This window comes from Protopterus annectens, chromosome 9.part0, assembly GCF_019279795.1.
Source record: "Protopterus annectens isolate FY-2018-M chromosome 9.part0, PAN1.0, whole genome shotgun sequence".
Lineage (NCBI taxonomy): Eukaryota > Metazoa > Chordata > Ceratodontiformes > Protopteridae > Protopterus > Protopterus annectens.
Window position 1 is genome coordinate 720795751 of NC_056743.1, and position 21511 is coordinate 720817261.

The window sequence follows — 21511 nt, forward strand, 5'->3', positions numbered from 1 at the left end:
GGAGTACAATGGGTACTAAAGGAGGCTAGAACATAACCAGCACCCATTCAGGGCTAGTTGTTTTCTTGTTTTACAATATCTGTCTTGAGTTGCTGTCCTGTGGCCTTCCTTATTCCTCTCTCAGGGTTCATTTATTGGCTTTTTCAGCATGTCTGCTTGTGGATCCTCCTCTTTTAAGGCAGTCTTACTTCAAATGTTCTTGAAATGGGTTTTGCATAAATGGCGTCCAAGTAAACTGGTGACACGTCTCCTTGGGATCTTAATTTTGTGTTAGAGAAGCTAACATTTGATTCATTTGAACCAACTAATCTGGCTGACTTGAGGTTCTTAACAAGGAAAATAGTTTTACTGATTATTCTGACCTCTGCAAGAAGAGTATCTTAGTTGCATGCTTTAATGGTGAGTCGACCCTACCTCATTTTCCATAGAGAGAGGTTTCTTTGCAAACTAATCCTTTTTTATGCCTAAAGTTTTTTCCAAGTGTACTTTAAGCCAAACATTCCATCTCCATGTTTTCTTTCCTGAACCTAAAAATGAGTATGAAGGATACTCTATACATTGGATGGCCACAGACAGCTCAGGTACTACATTGACAGAACTAAATCTTTTCAGATGTTCAGATCATTTGTTCACGTCTTGTGAAGGTAAATAGAAGGGACAACCTGTGTCAACAGACCATTTCTAAATGGTGTATTCTCCCCATGACAAATCTATTCCAGGCAGGGTCAGGGCCCACTCAACCAGGTCCTTGGCATCATCTATGGTGTTTTGGAAAAGTTGGATTCTAGAAGTATTCTAGAAGCTGCTGTATAGTCCTCTGTACATGCGTTTGCAAAGTTATCTATGATTATCTATCCATATTGTCGCAGCAGTGCTCAATATGAAGAACATGGTGCTGTTGTAGAACATGGTGCAGTTGTGTAAGTTGAACTTACCTAATAGTCTATGTTTGAATGTAGTAGCTGCACCTTCCCTCCACCCCCTTGTCTTTTTTGTGTGTTTTTGTGCCAGGCTGTGGTCATTTATTTTTGGTTATTCCTAGCATTGTCCTTTCATGGTTCAGTTTCCCTCTCACTGTTGGCAGAAAAGCACTGAAGGATGTTCTTCATCTCACATTGCTGCAGTCCTTACTCTTGGGTAGTCCGCTGTCCTCGGTCGGCCCGAATATCAAAGTATAAGGCTGACGTCGGTCAAGGCGCATTTGACTGACATCAGGACGTCAGGGTACAAATGCGCATGACCGACGTCATATCCTCAGTCTTTTTTGCCGCATGGTCCGATGCAGAAGCAGCATTGCAAGTGCCGGTTGGCGTTCTGAGATTTTTCGTTTCCGAAGTTTCAGACCGAGTCAAAGTTGGCTAAGTACCCCGTTGGGGAATATTTTAGTTTTTTCTTGCCTCAGTGGTTTACCGGATGTCAGAAAAAGTGAATAATTGCATTTCTTGTGGGAAACAGATACCGCATAGAGATTATCATACTTTGTGTATTCCTTGTTTAGGGCCTGAGCACGACGTGGTTGGCTGTCGCCCTTGTGCTAGATTTAATAAACGCACTATAAAGAGAAGGTTGGATTGTGCCAGGTTAGTCTTTGGGAAGCGGTGCAATTATAAAATGCCGTCGGATGCTCCGACACCCGCTTCTTCGAAGAAGCGCAAGGACAAAGCAGTTAAGCCTAGGCTGGAAGAACCGTCTGTACCAGACGCCGGTTCTTTAGAGGTGTCGGTGGAGCCGGTGGTTCCACCGGAGATTTCTTTGGGTTCCCAGGGAGAGACTTTGTTGTTGCAGGATGTGGCCTCTCAGGAGGCAGGTCAGGCCGAAGGGGCTTCTCAGGTTACTTTACTCCCCTCCCTTCCTAAGGTGGTTAGGCCCTCTCCTTCTGTTGCCAAGGCTTCTCCCAGGGGCAGGCCAGGTTTAGCTTCAGTTGGTGTCACCCCTAGTTCTTCAGGAACTGTGCCAAAGAAGCATATGCTTAAAATGGCTGAAGATTTGATTACTTTGATTAGGGGTTCTTTGCCCCCTCCTGATAAGAGACCTAGGGTGGAGCCTGAGCCAGGGAGTTTTGAGCAGGCTTCGGATGTTTCAGAGTCTTGACTGAAGACTTGCAGGAGTATTCTCATTATTCTGACTCTGATGTGGATGATTCTACTCCTTCTGCTTCTCCTCCTGAGGATTTTTCTTTTTCAGAAACTCTTCATTCTATGAGGGAGCATTTTAAGTGGGAAGGCCAGGACTACTCTGATTCCAGGAAAAGGCTTAGAGAATTTTTGTTTTTGCCCCAGCATAGGCCTTTGGCTATACCTCCTGTTTTAGATGTGGTGGAAGATGTTTTTGCAGAGGCTTCACTTAATCCTGATTCTTTGCCTCCTGCTCCTGTTAAACCTGATAGATATTACAGGGTGCCTGAAGCTCATAAGTATCTTTTTAAGAGTCCTAGGGCAGACCCAGAAACTGTTAGTCAGGGCCCTAAAGGTGTTAAGGCTTCTGTTGTCAAGAATCCGGTTCCTTCAGACAAAGAGGCCAACGCTTTGGACAGATGAGGAAAGAAAGTTTATACTTCTTCCACTCTAGCTATGAGGGCTTTGAATTGCCAGTTTCACATGTTAAAATACCAAAACTATCTCCTTTCACAATTGAAGTCTAAGGTTGATGCTCTGGCGGAAGGTATTGATTGTAAAGAATTGCAAGATTTAGTACATGTTTCTGAACAGGTGGGTAAGCATTATTTGCAATGTGGTTTTGATGCTGTACAGGCCTCGTCTAGGGTGGCTGCCACTGGGTCAGTTCTTCGCAGGCACGCCTGGCTGAGGGATCAGAATTTGTCTGACCATGTTAAAACAAGGATTTTAGATGCTCCTTTACAATCTGATGTGTTGTTTGGTTCTCCTGTTGAGACAGTTTTAAAGAAAATGGAAGACCAGGCTAAGTCTATGCAGACTGTTAAAGATTTTTTGTAGGTTCAGCCTCCAAAGTTTAGTAGAAATTGGCCTACTAAGGGGTGGATGTATCCTTCTTATGATTCCCAGTCTAGGGGTAGATCTAGACGTGGTAGGGGCAGAGCTCAGGGTTCTTTCAGGCCTCGTACAGGGAGTTCTCCTGCACAGTCTTCAGGTGAGGGCAGGGGTCAGTCCTTTCGTAAACAGACCCAATGACCTACCTTTTCAGCTGCCAGAGCCTTCTCGTCTGGCAGCCCCTTTGGGAGGAAGGTTGGCACTTTTCAAAGAAAATTGGAGTTTAATTACCCAAGACAGATGGGTATTGGATATCATACACCACGGTTACAGGTTTTATTTCCATACCTTACCTCCTTTCAAAGGCATGCCAGACGTTCCTCCTACACAAAGAATAGAGGCTCACAAGCAAATTTCTCTGTTACTCCAACTAGGGGCCATTCAGCCGGTCCCTATGCCAGAAGTGGGCCTAGGATTTTATTCTCGCCTGTTCCTCGTACCAAAGAAAGGGAACACGTGGAGACCAATTTTGGACTTATCTATCCTCAACACTTATCTGGACATTCCCAAGTTCAAAATGTTGACGTTACAGCAGCTTTTACCTCTGCTGGGCAAAGATCATTGGATGGTAACTTTAGATCTCAAGGAGGCTTATCTTCATGTTCCTATCAGACTGAGTTGCAGGAAGTATCTGCGTTTTCGAGCTGGGACTTCTCATTATCAGTTCTCTGCATTGCCCTTTGGCTTATCTACTGCGCCCAGAGTGTTCACGAAGGTTCTGGCTCCAGTGATAGCTTTCCTCAGGTTAAAAGGAATACAGATTTATCCTTATTTGGACGATTGCCTAATTCTGGCTCAAGGAAGGGACGAGCTTCTTCATCATTTGGATTATGTGATAGCAGTGCTAAGATGCCTGGGGTATTCTGTGAACGAAATAAAGTCCAGTCTAGTACCCTCTCAAGACATGTGCTTTCTGGGTGTGAGACTGAATACAGCATCCCAGATGGCCTTTTGACCCCGGACAAACAAAGGAATCTTTCCTTTACTTTCATCAGTTGTCTCATCAGTCCGGGCTGACTGCAAGGACAGTCCTTCAAGCCTTAGGGTTCATGGCATCTTGTATTCTGGTGCTTCCCAATGCCAAACTGCATATGAGGAAGTTACAATGGTATCTCAAAAATGTATGGACACAGCACTGCCAGGATTTGGACACTGTCATTCCAATAATACCTTGCATTCAAAAGGAATTTTTGTGGTGGGCTCAGGAATGTCACCTAAACAAGGGACTCTCTGTGACCCGGCCAGAGGCGAGTCAGATTCTAACGACAGATGCCTCAGACAAAGCTTGGGGAGCTCATCTGAATGGAAAGTGGATACAAGACAAGTGGCCTGCCAGACTACAACATCTACATATCAACTTGAAAGAGATGTTAGCAGTCCAGTTTGCTTTAATAGCCTTCAAGGATTTACTTCTTCCAGGGCAGGTGTTGATTCTAACAGACAACACAACTGTCATGTGGTACATCAACAAGCAAGGCGGAACACATTCTTATCCTCTATGCAGGCAAGCGATGATTTTGTGGGAGACTGCTCTCACTTTACAGCTAAATCTTCAGGCAAGGTTTCTGCCGGGAGCACAGAACTCCTTAGCAGATGTGTTAAGCAGACAAATTATGGATCCCCACGAGTGGAAATTGGATCCTCATGTATTTCAGAAATTGACAGTGTCATGGGGAACTCCAGACATAGATCTGTTCGCTTCCCCACTAAACCATCAGCTGCCAAAGTTTTGCACAAAAAGGTTTCATCCAACAGCTTGGAGAGTGGATGCTCTTTCTTTCAATTGGAGCAATCTTCATGTGTATGCCTTTCCGCCTCTGCCTCTCCTCCCAAAGGTACTACTAAAGGCCAGACAAGACAAGCCAAGGATGATTTTGATAGCTCCAGATTGGCCTCGACAGCATTGGTACCCATTACTGAGGAGCCTGGTACGGAAGCCTCCATGGCCTTTGCCTACGATTCCACACCTGTTGTCTCAGGAGGACAGTCATCTGCTCAATGTCAAGCTTCACTCTCTGCACCTGACAGCCTGGCATATTCTGTTTTGAACCATAGTGGGCCTCCACTTCCACAACAAGTTTTGAATGTTATTTTGGAAGCTAGAAGGCCTAGTACAAGGAAAGTGTACGCAGAAAAATGGAAGAGATTTTTATTTTGGAGTGCAGCAAAGGATTTTGATGTTTCTGAGCCTAATTTAAGTGTGGCTCTTCAATATCTTACTGAGTTACTGGACAAGGGTTTGTCCTTCTCTTCTATTAAGGTTCATGCTGCAGCAATTTCGGCTCACTATGATTGTGACCCACCATTGTTTTCTCATCCTTTGTTCAAGCAATTTCTTAGAGGGGCAAAGAATATAAGACCCCACCTAAAAGCTCCTACTCCTGCTTGGGATCTCAATTTTGTGTTGGAGAAACTCACTCTACAACCTTTTGAGCCTGCAGCTACTGCTGAATTAAAGTTTTTATCATGGAAGACTGCTTTTTTGTTGGCTATTACCTCTGCAAGAAGGGTTTCTGAGTTGCAGGCCCTTATGGCAGTTGAGCCTTTTTTGATTTTCCATAAGGATAGGGTATCTTTACGGACTAATCCTTCCTTTATGCCTAAAGTGGTTTCTAGTGTGGCTTTAAACCAAACTATTCATTTGCCTACCTTTTATGCAAATCCCCAAAATAATGGGGAAAAGATTTTGCACACTTTAGATGTACACAGGCAGTTGCGTTATTATTTGGACAGAACTAAAGGGTTCAGGCAGTCTCAGCAGTTATTTGTTTCTTTTGCTTTGAGTTCTCAGGGCAAGCCTGTGTCAAAACAAACTATTTCTAAGTGGATTGGGTTTTGCATTGCTTTCTGTTATTCCCATCATGGCAAGGAAGTTCCACCTGGGATTAGGCCTCATTCCACCAGGGCTACTGCCACTTCAACAGCTTTTTTAAGAGGGGTGGCAACTAAGGATATTTTGGAGGCAGCTACATGGAGTTCAGTGCATACTTTTTCCAGGCATTATCACCTACCACTTTACTCTAAATCCAGGGCTGGTTTTGCCACTGCTGTTTTGCAGGGCATTTTGGCAGCTCCTGCTTCCTTATAATTTGGCCATCCTCCCTTTCCTCTGCTTTGGGATTCTACCCAAGAGTAAGGACTGCAGCAATGTGAGATGAAGAACATAGTACAGTTTTGTACCTACCATAAATTTAGATGTTCGAAGATCCACATTGCTGCAGTCCAATTTACCCTCCCTCCTTCCCCTCTGTTGTTAGAGGCGGTTGTGTGGGTTGGGTGGTCAATTGGGTGTATTTTGTTTATTGTATATATATTGTACATATGTTTGGTGCTAGGAAAGTTGGTGGTTGGTTTGCTGTCTTTTGGTTTTTGACCTTTATTTTTAGGGTCTTCTGACATCTGGGGCAAGAAAAGACTGAGGATATGACGTCGGTCATGCGCATTTGTACCCTGACGTCCTGATGTCAGTCAAATGCGCCTTGACCGACGTCAGCCTTATACTTTGATATTCGGGCCGACCGAGGACAGCGGACTACCCAAGAGTAAGGACTGCAGCAATGTGGATCTTCGAACATCTACATTTATGGTAGGTACAAAACTGTACTTTTTTGCACCCAAACCTGCTTTTAAGTTGTCTCATCTTGAACTGCTTGACAGTTTGGATGCATTTAAGGGGCCCTGTAGCTTTGGAAGCTTGCCGGCTGTTGTAGACTTGGCAGGATATAACCCATATAGCTAAGGTTACTGCAGAAGTGATCATTTGAACATCTGTTAAGTTCAGCTTACACAGCTGTACTTTACCTAACCTAGGAGAACCACATCTCCTGTTTATCCTTTTATTTGGACCTTACTGTAAGCTGCTTGGTGTAGGTAAAATACCATCTATGCAGTAATCACATCTATTGATCCTTATAGCATGTCCATTTACCTGAAATCTGGGGAGCATACCGTGGTACAGTCCACTCTTTTAGTTGAGAAAAACCTTTTCCTTCTTATGCTATCTCCCTTTCAAGAGATGTTTAGTGGCTCTGGCTCTCTCATTCGGGAAGTATACTATCTAATCTTGATGCCAGTATTTTTTCACAAATCTTAAGGCCAATATTAGTGATATCATCCTGAACTTGCTCAATGTAGATGTTTCATCTTTCACTTTTGGTATCAGAGTTACAGTGCTTTTGGTTAAAATGCAGGATATGATGGGCCAGGAAATCTGGGAGATCATGTAAATTAATGAGCGTGCACGTAATGTTTTTCTACACTGCTTTTAAAGTTTTGGTGCAAATCCATCAGGCCCAGATGCTCTGTTTAATTTTAAGATGAAAATTGCCCTTGTTGCTTCTGAGAAAGGAACAGGTTGATTCAATTTCTCTATGTCTGTCTTGACCAAGAGGCATGATCCTAGAGGTGAATGCCCATATTTGGGATCTGCTGTTTTGTTGTGCACTGTATAGGTTTGTGTAGTAATATCTAAAGGCCTCCCTAATGTTCTTTTCACTTGTATGTACTGTCTCATTGCTGTCCTGAATCCGTGGAATCATAATTTTTGAAGTCCTTTGGCTAAAAAAAAACTTTTAAATGCATCCCAAGTTTCCTTCTCTGTTGAGCCAACAGAATTGTCCTTTCTGCACGAGTTCGACTTCTGCTTTAGAGATTTCTTACATACTGATCCCTGTTTTTAACTGCGTTTCATATCTCAAGTGATTAGTACCCCCTACGGTTATTAACTGTTCTTAGATTAGTTTTAGTTCCCATTTTCTCTAAAATGGTAATCCTCCTCAGCTTTTTCTTGAATTCCTCTTTGTAAGGTATATCCCATCTGATTACTGCTTCACATCCTTCCCACCAGACATGTTGTACAGATCCCCTTAGTGTCATTATGTAGAAGACATCCAGTAGGATGGTTTTCAAGCTATCTTGATCATTGGGCTCTTTTCCATAAGTAATGTGCGCAATGTCACCCCCTTGCGTTCTGAATTTGTTGTTCTAAATTAACCATGAGAGAGATTGGGATGTGGTCTGATACAGCTGTCTTCGGACAGTAAGGTTATGAACCCTTGCCTCAACCTGGTTTGAATTAGGGTAAAATGTGTTCTGTTACCTTGTTGCATTAAGTTTAATAGAGACAGACTGAAAGATGTTTGCGGGTGAAACTCCCTCAAAATGTCAGTCCAGCTTTGATGTGCCAACCATTAGATGCGGAGTACCTTGATCTTCCTCTGGTATTATGGCAAAGTGCTGAGTTAGAGCTTACAGCTCTACTCCACCCAAACTAGTTGCTAGGAGCCTTACCTGGGCTAAGGAGTGAAAAGAAGTTTTCCTAGGGTGGAGAACACAGATCACCAGATATTGAGGACCCTGGAGGCTGTTTAAGTGGATTAGACAGATGCTTAACTCATTGCATTCGAGTGACCCCTCCAGGTGCATCTGCAGTTAACTCCTACTGACCCCTCGAGGCATCAACTATTGTTTAATTCCAAAACCATGCTATGTACAAGATTTTAAAAGATTTCATCTTAAAGCTTACACAATGGCAGACTCAACTGCATTAATATTTGACCTCTTGTCTAGTGGAGGTAAATAGAAACTAACTGATGTTTGTTGTATAGATATAATTTTCACATTTTTCTAAATATCTCAACAACCATGTAACACAGATTGAACTCCTTAGCCTCATATGAAAGCTGTCAGCTAGATGAATAAACACTGCTGACAGTATGTGTGTAACTTGGGTGATTGATGAGATATTGTAAGTTGTTTAGAAAATATTACAAATGTAATAGTTGCTGTGTTTACTGTGACTTATAAAATTAATTTTAAGACCTAGAACTTAAAGAATACTACCACTATAAAAATAGTTTGTGCTGAAGACTTTGCCATTTAAATTTATTTCGTATCCCCTGTGGTTCGAGATATGAATGTTTGAAGTGTGAGGACATAATTTGATACTGTCAAAAGGCTTAGGCTCCACCCATTGGAAGTTACAGTGCAAAGTTCCTGAGCGCCACTGGAGTGAGTTAAGTTTGCAGATCTTTCTCACCTGGGCATAACAAAATATAGATGGTTACTACCCTTTCTAGCAAGTCCTATGTCTCTGTTCACCATTGCAGCAGTTACTTGAAGGATTACCTGTATAGCCTGCTCACTTGTAATTCCCCATCAGGGATCAAAGCCAACAGTTGTCCAGAGGGCATCTGCAGTTGAAAGAGAGACAAACTAGAAGGAAACAAAGACGAATGGCACAAATTAGATGCCCACCATTTAGTGCAGGAAGTGACAGAAAGATTAAGCAAAGCAGGCAGTAGCATGTTTAGTGTACGAGTTAATCTAGTTTGGGCAAATCAAACAGGAGTGTTGCAGGGAATTAAAGCCATGCCACGAGGGAAAGAAGGTAGGTGAGGAATTACAATACAGAATACTCTCATCACTGCATGCAATTTTTACCTGTTTTCCTGGTGTAAATAAATAATAATGTCTTAAGGCAACATACACGGGAAAACGGTGATCAACTTGTACATCAACAGTTAAGGGGGGGGAGCACATCTTCCATGTATCATTGTGTTAAATAATCTACATACCCTAATACAAATCCCAGTAATTCTTGACTGTACAGCTGAACCCTCTACGACTTGGTTCCTTTTAGTTCCCACAGTACAGGTCCAGTTACTAATACGAGATTTCTTCTCAGAGAGATATAGTTCCCTTGATTGGCACGTCAGCCCTCTGTTGCACTTTCGTACATTTGTTTTAAGTCTTTCATTGACCAGCAGTGTTCATCTCTAATGATCCCGAAAGTAAGTCTTATTAATAGATGTGCTTGATTTCTTTGAAGTTAAGAATTTTGTACCTCTACAAAGGCCCTTGTTTACTCTCTTGGTTGTGTCTGCTTGGATGATATCTCCTTATTCCATGGATAGTGCTCATTAGAAGTTGAAGAAAATAGCCCTTTCTCATTATGTTCCTTTTCTGCACTTTGATGTGGTAATAGAACAGTTGAGGAGTGGTTGAGAGATATTGTAATAATTCTGCTGTTATTGATCTACATAATGCATCAGAGTGAGGGAAAGAGACATATTGATAAGGGTTTGGCCATTTGCATCTTTTTAAGGGGTGTAGCAAACATGCTTGGGTGATGAAGGATGTTCTCTCTTGTTGTATTCTTACTCCCACTCCATTTATTTATCTGTCCACCTGTCTTCTTCCCCCACTCCTGCCGCACAGTTCAGTTGAGAGTTGGTAATGTTTACAAAGTTACAAATTTCGGTAGCACTATGTAGTACCAATCTGACTCCCTCCTTTTTCACTGCTGCCAGAGCAGAATATATAATCTTTGATCTGATATTGTCCACTTCATTCCATTAACCTGTGGGAATCCGGTACCAAGGCTCAGAACTGACTGGCCACCTTCTTCTAGCTCGAAACTCCTGACTTGAGCTCCACCTCTGTACCCATAATGCTGTGCTCCCCCACAGTACCTCGGATCTCATTTGCCTAGAGTTCGGATCATGTTCCTTGGCTTGAGCTTCTCTGTGAGTTTTGTCAGTGCGTTTTGTATTACTGTTTCTTTCCTACCTGTCTCTTTCTATTTTGTCTAGTTTTCGGGTTTCTGTCCATTAGGTCTGTTGGAAAAGATTTTTTTTTTTTTTTTCTTCTGCCCCTTTTTTTTCTTTCTTTTTCTTCATGGCTAATCAGAAGCCATTAGGCTTTAAGAAGTGCACTTCGTGTGGTTGAAGATCCCCTTAACTGATGCCCACTGGGAGTGCGTGTACTGTTTGGGGCCTCATCATTTGGATGCCCTTGTGAGACTTGCAGGGATTTTCATCCCTGGGCTCTGGTGGACAGGAGGAGTAAACTCATTTTAAAAGGGTTAATCCCTCCCTCCCTCCGCCCACCACCTGAGGGGATACCTTCTACATTAGGGGCTCAACCCCTTCAAAAAAGCTCAGAGAGTCCTGGGAGTGCAGGAGACAGTCTTCCATGTGGTGTTCCTCAGAACCATCCAGGAAGAAGACGAAGCCTTTGAGCCGACTTGCTCGTCTCCGAGCTCATTGACCTCTACCTCACTTCCGCCCCATTCATCCTCTGTTGCTATGGGGCTGAGTGGTGCTCCCATGGCATCTGCTCCTGCACTGTTAGCGCCAGGGTCTTCCCTGCATGTGAATACTAGGTCCTCCATCCCTTTCCTCACAGTGATCCTCCAGACCCCCTTCCACTACTTTAACTGGGTCTTCCCGAAATTTGTCCTTTAAAGATGTTGGCAAGCTCATGAGGCAATTTCTCAAGACACTGATCCAGATGGGCTTGTGTCCACTCCATCTTCTTTTGGATCAATGAGGCTTTCTCCATTCCAACTGGTAGCTCCTTCATCGATTTGACCCCTGGTTTCGAAGTTGCTGTTCCATTGGGTCCCAGTGCCAGGGTGTCAGAGCTGATAGAGATTTCTTCTTTGCCTCCGACATTCTCCCTGACCTTGCTTGTTTCTGGCTGCTTTGGTTCTGAGTGTGTCTCAGAACCATAGCATCAAGGTCTGTTCAGGAGGGTTGACCTTGACTCTGAAGCTTTCAGAGCCATCTCTTCCCCTCAGGGCCTCAACCTATGACAGGTCTGCTCCGACTTCCCCCTTGGAGCAGGAGGGCCATTCTCTCCAGGAGGTTCTGCTCTGGTGGTTTCAGCTCCATCTAGGTGGTTTGGAGTCCTTCCATGTTTGAGATTGTGGGGAGGGTTTCTCCATTCCTAGGAAATCCTCGGCACTTACCTTGACAAAACTTTCCTTAGCACTGAAGAAGGGTGGTTTACCTCAAAGCTTTGCTTGTTGTAATAAAAACCTTTTTTTGGCACTGGACTTGTTGTTTTTTCATAGACAGCCTGTCCCAGAAAGCCACCACACCGTTCCCTCAGCGGAATCTCAAGCTTCTTCGGACTCCTCCCCAGAGTGTCCCCTGAGGAGGTCCCTTGGAAGAGACCTTGTCAAAGGAGGCACGTGGATTCCCCTACAGAATCCTTCACTACAGATACTGATTTTCAAGGAAAGCAAAGGGTCTCCCAAATCACCAACCGATGAGGTCTCCTTCAGAGATGTCCTTAAAATTCTTCGCCAGAAGTGTGGTTGGTCTACCCAAAACCCTTCCCTGGAGGAATCGGAACTGTGGAAGACTTTCGGGGTAGGCCCATCTACTACGTGGGTGTCCCCATCAGCTGACCCACCCATCCAGCTGGTGTTACTGAGTGCCTGGAAGGAGCTGGATACAGTGGAACCAATTCCCAAATGTGCTGACAAAATTTTGAGTGTTCCAGCTGACAAAGCCTTCTCAACTAAAGGAATCCCTGTAGATGCCATGGTTGTAGAGGCAGCCTCCAAGAAGGAGCTGGCTCAGGAAAGCTCCTCTTTCCACCCCCTGACTAGAGAATCCCGGGAGTTGGACAGATTTGGCAAGAGAGTCTACGTCTCATCTACCTTTGCACTGCAGGCTTTGAAATATGTGATGCATTTTACCTGGCTACAAAGGGACTTAGTCAAGGAACTTTCTAGTGCAGTCCCAGGGTCCATGCCTACTGCGGAACCTGAGTCCTTTTCCTCTAGGGCTGGCCATCCTACATTTTTTAGCCAGTCCGTTTATGAGGCTTCTCTTTCACGCTGTGGAGGGTACTTCAAGGGCGGTTGGTTCTGGCATCACCATATAGTGCCATGCTTAGATGAAGCTATGCAATTTTGTGGAGCCTTTCAAACAGTCATTTTACTAATGTCCCCTTTGATGGCTCCACTTTGTTTGGGCCCACGGTATGTGACACTTTAACACACAGTGAGAAAGATAGTAAGACCTTATCTTACCGTTGGGATCCGTTTTTCTGCTCCACAGTGGACCTTCTGCAGGAACCAGAACAGAAATAAGATGTGGTTTCAGAAGTCGCAGGGTCCTTTCCAGGAAACACCCCCCCCCCTCCCGAGGCAGAGGGGTTATGGTCAGAATGGGAGATGCTGCCCTTGTGGCCGAAGGGGTCAGCAGAATCGGGGATCATGGGAACCTTTCCCAGACAAGCCTTTTCAGCTGTCCTGAACTGTTGCCAACTGATCTCCTGTGGAAGCAGTCTGGAGACATTTCTCCTTGCACCAAGAAACCTGTGAGGCCATCACAAACGACATGTGTGTGCCAAGGATCATATCATATCATATTACCAGAAAGGCTCATCCAGACTCTGCTACACTTTGCTGTGAAGGAAAGGTTAGTTTGCTGTTATTTTTTGTATTTCTGTATTGCCTTTCTATATTTTGAATACTGTAGTTTGTTTTCTTTACCTTGTGTTTGCTTGCATTCTGTTTTAACAGCATATTAAAACTTCAAAAGAGACCACAGCTCTCTCTGTTCTGAGTCAGGCAGAATTTTTTCCCTCCCTCCCACCCATTTAAGTTGTCTTGTTTTGTTAAATACCACTGTCTTTCTAGTTGCCCGCCTCTTATGTTAATCTGACCATATATCTCATTTCTCTCTACTTTCACTGGCTTATGTGAGTAATCACAAAACCATCACTTTTGAAATCCCACCCCTTCAATTATTTAAATTTATTGGCCATCCTACAGTATTTCATAGTACCAAAATACAAAAGTAACCACCCCTTTCAGTCCATCTTGCTGTTTTAAAAATAGTAGCTCTCCACTAAACCTTAACTTTTTAAACAGGTAAAACTCAAGTTACCTACTTTCATATCTAACTTCTCTAGTGCACACTGCAGAGTGCATTCTTTTCAATCTTACCTTTAAGCATCCCTGTTACTAGCACTTTCTCTAATACCTAAAAGATCATCTCTACTTGACTCCAAGTAGACTTTTCTCTATCTGTTAAACCTAGCACTTGCTCCTACAGTACTTATTACCTTGATACGGCACTCTTATAGATAGCACCCCAAAAGGCAAACCCCATTTCTCGGTCACCCACGTTCCCCGGAATCTCTTTTAAAGTTTTTTTGTCTAGTCCTTCTAGCATGTCGAGGGATCAGTTGCTAGTGTCCTCTCCTGCTCAGCTGGTGAACCTGGGAATATTGAGGCAATGTTACAATTGCCTCATGTACACAGACAACCCTCTCCTCCTCCCACAAAACACAAATACATGCGAGAGATGCAACTATATGGCCAAACTGGAGGCTGAGCTCTCTCAACATAGGACTGGCAAGACCAGTCAGGAGGAGAAGGTTACCACACACACTATAGACCCAGTCTCACATAGTACCATCACAACCTCAAATCATACACATAAACACACAAAGACATACTCGGCTCTGATCAAAATCTACCAAAACAGCAGAGGCCACCAAAGCAGACACCCAAACAACCACCACCTCAGAACACAACACCTGCAACACATAGACCTCACAGTCAGAGTGTCAAACAGTCACAGCCCTTAAGGCCAAACACAATGCCAGACACACTAGTCATTGGTGACTCCATAGTCAGACACACTGACGTCCCGCTCACCAGACTGAGTAAGGAGAAGGTCACAGTAAGCTGCCTGTCGGGCGCTAGAATCCGCCACATAACGCAAGCACTCAGGTCTCTCAACAGCAGGTACAAATACGACTCAGTCATTGTCCACGCTGGTGTAAACGACCTGAGACGTACCTCCTTGGACTACATGAAAAGAGACATTGAGGAGCTCTCTGATTATGTAGCCCAGGCAGGTATGACCCTGACCTTGAGCAGTATCCTACCTTCACCAAGAATGATGCCACAATACAGAGATAAGATGATCAGCTTTAACAATTGGCTTAAACTCTGGTGTCATTCAAAGGGGATCCAATGTCTGTCTGCCTGGGATGACATGCTGGACAAGCCACGCTGCTTCGCAAGGGACGGCTTGCACCTGTCACCCTGGGATTCGGATATTGGCAAAGGCTCTTGCCACCCCATAGTGCCTTTTTAGGCAAGGCTCAAATTCTAAACCTACCACCCTAGAACACAAAAAGGAAAAACTAAGGGTAATGCTGCTCAATGCCAGAAGTCTAAATCTCAAAATGCACGCACTCGAGGCCCTTCTCAGTATGGAGAACATCGATGTCTGTGCAGTGACAGAAACCTGGTTCAAGGCTCCTGAGAGCACCCCAGCACTATCAGGTTTTACCTCTTATCATGCGTTCGCCCCAAAATCCGGACAATACCAAGAAAGGAGGGGGTATCCATATTCATCAAGGACACCCACACCTCAAGACTGGTGGCAACGCACGATGCATCGGAGACCATCCAGGTGCAATTAACCATAGGCAAGACTGCTCTGCAAATTGTAGCATGTTACAGGCCACCCTCACAAACTCAGGAACCTCACATGGCCTTCCTGAAAACACTAGAGGGATAAATGTATCACCAAACACCATCATACTAGGTGACTTCAATTACCCTAATATAGACTGGGAACACTACTCAAGCCCAAACACCCTAGCCCAAAAGTTCCTGGAATTCATAAACTCAAATGCCATGGAACAACTAGTCACCATCCCCACAAGAGGAGAAAACATACTTGATCTCATCATCACGAACATGGGAGCACAATGTTCAACACCGAAGTATACCCCTCACTGGTGAGATCAGATCACAAACTAATCTCGCTGGAGGTCCTCATCCCACCCCACCTGAAATAAAAAAGACCACAGTAAAGAACTTCTCGAAAGCCGACTTCACACTTCTAAAGACTAGTGTGGTCTCCTTTAAGGCCCCCGAGCTGGCGGAAAACAGTACTCAAGCCGCTGAATCACTTACAAATGCCTTCTACCAGCACCTGCAGGACTGCATGGATAAGGCAATCCCAAGCAAAACAAAGACTCTTTGTACCAAAGGCAAGCGTCCAGTCTGGTGGACCCCAGCCATAAACAAACTCTACAACAAAAGGAGGAAGCTACTACAAGATAGAGTAAAATCCTTAAAAGGTAAGACACCCTTGATCACTATAAGTAAAAAACTAAGAGCTCTCATAAAATCATCCAAAGCAAATTTTGAGAGAAAAATAGCTAAAGACTCAAAAGACAATCATAAGGCCTTCTTTAGCTATGTTAGAAACCTGGGAGGAAACTCCCAGATATGCTCAGAACTAGTTCAAAATGATGTGAAGATTACTGATCCTACAGACATTGCCAACATACTGGCTGACAGGTTCAGTGCAAACTTCTCCCCTCCCCAAAAGGAGAGATATCTATACCAAGCGATTGCAGCCCCCAAACATCTCCAACGCCCAAGTGAGAACTGCTCTCTCCAAAGCAAAAACACAGCATCCATGGGACCTGATGGTGTCCCCGGCTGTGTGCTCCACGAACTCAACGAGGAATTAAACCCACAGCTAGGACAGCTGTTTAATCATAGTCTTACCTCTGGATACGCACCCAGGAGTGGCGCACTGCAACTGTGGTCCCACTTCACAAAGGCGGTGCCTCCACCGACCCTGGAAATTACCGCCCATTAGCTTGACAAGCCTTATCTGCAAAGCCATGGAGAGGATCATAATGGACCTCATAAATAAAGACATAGGGAATTTGCAGACTTTGGATCCATCCCAGTTTGGCTTTGTCAAAGGCAGATCATGCCTTCTAAACTTGGTTGACTTTTTGAAACAGTCACCAAAGCCATTGATGAGGGAAAGGCAGTCCATACAGCCTACCTCGATCTGGCGAAGGCCTTCGATACAATACCCCACTCGGGTATCATTGAAAAACTCATCAGCTTAAATGTTAACCCATACATCACAAGATGGGTTGCAAACTGGCTGACTGACAGAACCCACAGGGTCAGAGTTGCTGGCGCCATGTCAGACTCAAAGCCTGTCACAAGTGGTGTACCACAGGGCTCAGTCCTGGGCCCACTCTTGTTTGGCATCTACTTTTCCAAAGTACAAGCAAACACAGGAGGGTTATGGCTGACAAAGTTTGCAGATGACTGCAGACTGGGCCATAGTAGAAAACACATCTGACACAGATATCCTTCAGAAGGGTCTCACAGAAACGGATAACTGGTGCCAGAGCCATGGCCTAAAGTTAAATGCCAAAAAATGCATAGTCATACCCTTCGGGAAAAACAAGGTTACCCCTAGCTACCAAATAGGTGGCAATCCACTGAGCACAGAAGTAGTTATCAGGGACCTGGGGACCCAGGTTGATAGTAGTCTGTCATTTGACACCCATGTAGCTAAAGTAGTTAGGAAGACCTTCTACATTGCCCACCTTATCATGAAGGGATTCTCATCTAGATCAAGGGAGGTCATAGTCTCCCTATACTCATCACTCATCAGACCAATGATTGAGTACAATGCCCCATTCGAATGTATCTGACCCGACACTTGCAGCAGCTGGAGAGGCCACAAAGTTCCTCACCAAAAGGATAAAGGGTCTCAAACATCTGTCCTATGCTGCCCGACTGAAAGAACTCCAGCTCTATTCAGTCGCACCGCTTGCTCAGCGCTGACCTTTGCCTATCATTCCAGGCCATGTCAAACCCAGATTTCATGAATATGCTTCACCTCGAAATATCTTGATCTGTCTGAGCCACAAGGGCGGAGACTTAAACCTCGACACGGCTATTAATAGGACGTGCTGGAGGGATAGATTCATCACCCAAAGACTCCCTATGCTGTGGAATAAAATCCCGGTATTTGTGAGGCAGAGCACCTCGCTGGCCTTGTTCAAGAGAAATCTTGACCAATGGATGGGAGATCGCAGATATACCCCAGGGATTACCTCAGTGTCACTGCTCGACAGAGGCACAGCAAAATAATGGGTATAGTTCCCCATACTAAAGGGGTGGCGTAAGCCACAAAACTATGGGCTAGGCTTGTAAATGCCCTCGGGCAGATAGCCTAGTATGAACCTATGAACCTATGAACCTAAGAGAATATTTCATTCCTTTTTCCAACATTCCCAAACAGAAGTTTCACCTCCCCGATGTTCCAGCCAGTCAGAGGGAGGACGCGGCCCAGGAAATAAGAAACTTTATGCAAAAAAGTCATCCAGGAGGTGTCCCCTGATCAAGTTGGATTGGGCGTTTACTCCAGATTCTTTTTAGTAACCAAAAAAACATGGGTCCTGTGACCTAGCTTAGATCTGACCTCCCTGAAGAAGTTGGTAAACCACACAAAGTTCGGAATGGTCACAATTTAATCCATCTTACCTCTCCTAAAGGTGGGCGATTGGATGTGCTCTATAGATCTCAAGGATGCATACTACTATATCAACATGGACAGGCACTGCAGGCCTTTTCTGTGTTTGAAGCTGGGAGCCAGTCACTACCAGTTCTGGGCACTTCTGTTTGGTCTCACAACAACCCTCAGGGTGTGCACCAAACATCTAGCAGTAGTTGCAGCTCATCTCCGACTGAAAGCTTATCAGGTATTTCCATATCTGGACGACTGGCTCCTGACGGCCCCAACTAGGCATCTACTTCCTCAGGCCAGGGATTACTTCCTCAGCTTAACTTCAACCCTGAGCATAACAGTCAACTTACAGATGTCACAGTTGGATCCAGTACAAGACATAGACTTCATAGGGGCCAATCTAGACACAAGGATGTTCTATGCTTACCTTACAATGGACAGGGTATCAAATCTAAAGTTTGCCGTCAGTCAGAACTTGACTGCTTCAAAATTCCTGGCCTCCTTAGTTCTCAGGGCATTAGGTTCTATGGCAGCAACCATAACCCTCCTTTCAATGGGACACTTCCACATGCAAATACTTCAGTGGACCTTGGCAGTACAGTGGTCGCTTCTCAGGAATCCTTTGAATCTTCTCCTCATCCTGTCTCGTGTGTGCAAAGAGTCTCTACTTTGGTAGTTCATTCCCAGGAAATCACTCAAGGATGCCCATTAGTTCTTCCCTCCCCAGTCGCTACATTGACCACGGATGCCTCCCATTTGGGGGGGGGGGGCATTGTGTGGGCCGGACAGTCCAAGGCATGAGGACTGTCCTGGAGACCAAATTGCATATCAGTGTACTCGAGATGAGAGTGGTTCTTCTAGTATTGCAGGAACTAGACAGCTTTCTTCTTTGGGGAACTATTGCAGTCCAAACGGACAACATGTCAGTGGTTTGGTATATCGATAAATGGGGACTGACCATGTCAAGAAGCGATGAGGGTGTGTCAGTGGGCGAATTGCTCCAACCGCTTTTTGATAGTAATTCACATTTCGGATCAGTCCACCATTCTAGCCGACAGGCTCAACCAAGTGTTACTGATGCCTCTTGAGTGGTGCCTGAATTAGTCCATGGCAGACAAGATCTTCCATAAATGCAGTCATTCCTCCTGTCATCTCTTTGTGACCCCTTTTGACAACAAATGCAGCTGGTATTTGCCTTGATCCCTCTTCAGGGACAGTCCCCCAGGGACGCTTTTGTTCATGCTTGGCCCTCCGGTCTACTCTATGCCTTTTCCCCTCTTCCCTTGATTCCCAAGTTCCTACAGAAAGCTCTCTGGTTACAAAGCAAAGTAATTCACATTGCTCTTTTTTGGCCTCGACAAACCTGGGTCACATTTCTTTGGTCTCACCTGGTTTGCCCCCAGATAAAGTTGGATCCGAGTTCAGATCTGCTGTCTCATCTGTCAGGGCATCCACATCCGGGCATTCAGGGCCTGAAATTAACTGCATGGTTTTTCCACTACTGATGATGGCTAGCTCTCCCAGGCTTTCTTCCCCTGTTCAAGAAATATCGATTTTGTCCCATTGAGCTTCCATGTGAAAAATTTACAAGAGCAAATGGAAGAGGTTTTCCTTTTGGGCTGAACAAAAATGGATAGATTTTCAGCCCTGTTGTCAGTTGTATTAGACTTTTTGGCTTCCCTTCTCAAGGATGGTGCTAGCTACTTTACTGTAAAAGTTCATCTAGCTGCTATTTCCAGCTTTCACTTTGGTTTTAAGTCCTTATCTCTTGCGTCTTCAAAAGTGTGTAAAGCTTTTCTCCGGGGCACTTTTCTGCTCCGGCTACCAGTCAAGTATCCTACTCCCCCAAGGGAGCTTACTACGATTCTGCAAGCTTTAGTCCATCCCCTTTTGAACCCTCAGCCACTGTGGATTTGAAATTTCTTTCCTAGAAGACTGTTTCTAGTAGCCATTACTTCTGCCAGGAGACTGTCCGAGGTTCAAGTCCTTTCTGCAAAATTTCCATATTTGATTTTCCATAAAAACAGAGTAACCCTGCATACTAATCCTTCCTTTTTACCCAAGGTAGCTAAAGAGAGTAACATTAATCAATCAGTCAATCTTCCATTCTTTTTTCCGGAGTATCAAAACAAGGGAAAGTACACTTTATATCTGCTTCATGTTCATAGGCAGCTTTGTTTTTATATCTATAGAGCCAAGCCTTTCAGGAAGTGTGATCAGCTGCTTTTCTTTTTGGAATGCTAAGAAAGGTGGAGCAGTTACTAAAGTTACTTTGGTGAGATGGTTGAAAGCATGTATTATGTTTATTTATTCTTTCAAGGGTATTCCTTTATCAGGCCCGGTAAAGGCTCATTCTGCAAGGTCCATGGCCACGCGTCAGGCATTTTGGTCTAGAATTTCTATTGAAGACATTTGTGCTGCTGCTACTTGGTCAAAGCCCCATACTTTTGTTACGCATTACAAATTGGACATCATGTCCAGGAGTAGAAGTGCCTTTGGTTATTTTGTACTCCGGAAAATCCTCCCTTGATGGCCACCCTGGATTATAGTAGCTGGGGACTTTGTCCTAAAGGTTAATGAAATGAAGTGGACAACATCAGATAAAAAAATTATGTATTTACCATAAAGTTCCTTCTGTGTTGCCCGTCTTCATTCCATTAACCTTTCCGCCCCTTCCCCCATCCAGTTCTTTGAGAAGCCTAGTAGAAGTTACAAGGAATCTTTATTCCTTTGGTTGAGTTCCGGATGTTATTTGTGTGCTATATACACATTTGATCTGTGTAATTTTTTATAATACAGCTATTGCTTGATAGCAGTTATGTTCTTTTTGGCAAACTCGATCTGAGGTACTAAGGGGGAGTGAGGCATTATGGGTAAGGAGAACGATCTCAAGTCAGGTGTCTCGAGCAAGAAGAAGGCAGCCAGTCGGTTCCAAGCCTCGGAACTGTTTTCCCACAGGTTAATGAAATGAAGATGGACAACACAGAACATTATGGTAAGAACAAAACTTTTTTTATAGCCCAAACCTGTGAGCTTATCCTTATATGGGATAAGATCTTCTCTCTGAGCATAAAGGATTTGTGAGAATTCTGCTACATAGTACAAGGTATTCTTAGCCTATTTGATTTTGTTTGTTCAGCTGTGTTGCAGTAGCCAGTCTCTTAATGCAGACTAATTGAAAGGCATTCATTTTATTTGGGGGCAGACATGTTCTTCCTGGGAGGACCCGTTCTGTGAATTCTTTCTATGACTGAATTCACATACCCAGGTAGTTGTATTTACTGATTCAAGTAGGTGCTTGAAATTGGGGTGCAAATCTTTGTTGACTCATTTGGGATGCCTTTTACTCCCATACTGGTGCATCTCGAGTGCTTTTCCAAATCATCC

The 21511-nt window shown here is 44.2% G+C and overlaps 1 protein-coding gene across 1 annotated transcript in view; it reads left to right on the top strand.

Moving 5' to 3' along the window:
- RUVBL2 (RuvB like AAA ATPase 2) overlaps positions 1-21511 on the top strand; it is a 1077211-nt gene that overhangs the window by 100639 nt on the left and 955061 nt on the right. The gene's annotated exons all lie outside the window — the stretch shown is intronic.